Source organism: Medicago truncatula, chromosome 8, assembly GCF_003473485.1.
Source record: "Medicago truncatula cultivar Jemalong A17 chromosome 8, MtrunA17r5.0-ANR, whole genome shotgun sequence".
NCBI classification, from domain to species: Eukaryota; Viridiplantae; Streptophyta; class Magnoliopsida; order Fabales; family Fabaceae; genus Medicago; species Medicago truncatula.
Window position 1 is genome coordinate 45,393,808 of NC_053049.1, and position 1,719 is coordinate 45,395,526.

The 1,719-nt window shown below is 30.1% G+C and overlaps 1 non-coding gene across 1 annotated transcript; it reads left to right on the forward strand.

Annotated features, from left to right (window-relative positions):
* The first annotated feature begins 328 nt into the window (after positions 1-328).
* TRNAK-UUU (transfer RNA lysine (anticodon UUU)) lies at positions 329-400 on the forward strand. Its single transcript has one exon. It is a non-coding gene; the product is annotated as a tRNA-Lys (tRNA).
* Positions 401-1,719: the final 1,319 nt, after the last annotated feature.

A 1,719-nucleotide genomic window follows, 5' to 3' on the forward strand; every position in this document is an offset into this window, starting at 1 on the left:
ATGAATATCACTTTTTTAATTACTCTCTCCATTTCAAAATACATATCCAATTTTTGCAATGTGCACTATTCACTTGACTTACTTTGACCATATTTTTTAACTAATGTATAAATACAAATATTAGCATGTAAGATGTTGTTTGATTTGTCTCGACAAATATTTTCAAAATATTAAATTTTTATAATTTTTTACTTTAGATAATTAAAGATATTAACGGTCAAAATTATGTATTGGTATATGTGAAGTGATTGACTTGGACATGTATTTTGAAATGGATGGAGTATCATATTGAGAAAATAAAGAGAAAAATAGAAGTAAATACATGAAAGCCGACTTAGCTCAGTGGTAGAGCGCGTGGCTTTTAACCACGTGGTCGTGGGTTCGATCCCCACAGTCGGCGTTTCATTTTTTTTTTCTGTAGTAAAAACATAAATTTGAAATATTCAATATGTTTTTATAGAGAAATATAATTAAATTCAATCTTTTTTATTGACGCATATATTCAATCTAAATATATCTTGTAGTGGTTAAATTAATTAGTTTTTTCTTTTCATTTTACAAAACGTTTTCAAAAACCTCTTACATTTGCAGGATAAGATTAACAGGTCATTAGGCCAACTAATTCCAACCATGATGACTTAGCTTTAGGACCTTAACAACAATGTTTAGTCCTCTAATTGCCACTTGCATTATTATTATTATTATTATTAACTTTATCTCTTCCTTATTTGATTCTTCTCACTACTGATGAGTATCATTAAGTCAATTTGGTGATTCCTACGTTAAAGGGCATATGTCGCTATTGATTCAAAAAAGCTTTAATCTAAGCACCAGAAATTGCCTGCCATTAAGTTAAAAAGTTAAAACTTAAAAATTGGAGCATACCATGGTGAACCACAATATGCTTGTCAGATATTGTCTATGCCTAAAGACAAATGACAAAAGCAAAAAAATAAAATGGATTACGAGACAATAATCAACAACTTGGTCATATATACATGTGCAAATTAGTTTTGCACTGTCACTACTATCTTTCCAAGAATTTCTCTAACAATTGACATGTGAGACCACGTTGATGATTAGTGATGTAGACATAAAAAAAATATTTATAACTTCATAAATTTGACATGAAAGAGGTTGAATGGAAGGTAGAAAATGGCCTTTATATACACTTTCTTCTTTCTCCGTGTCTTCCTCACTTCTTCTTTTGGGATATTGTAACACTAATCATTGTTCCATATATTGTTACGCCAAGAAGCAATTGATTAAAGCTTAAACGTGTTTGGATTAACAACGAGTTTGATGAAATTGTGACGACACTATAAAATTATTAAGACGATGATTTTGTTGTGATCTATCATAATTTCGTCAAATTCACTCTTGATTCAAATCCACGTGTATAATTTACTGAATATGGTGGAGTGTAAAATAATCACCTAACCTTTTTTTTCCCACTCAATAATTACCCAACCTTTTGTTTTTTTTCACAAGAATAACCACCTAACCTAAAAAAGTATTTTCCTGGAGTATGTTATAGCAATATGCTAGTACGGTATTAGTACCGTGTCCTTTTTTATTTTATTTTATTAACGACACGCACAAAACACTAAATAAATTAAATAGTAAAGGCACTGAAATACTGACAATATATGTAAGGCATGGCTAGCTAGAAAGAAGAGCTAGCTCTGTTATCTTTCAACAGCTTGCACAACCTGTTCA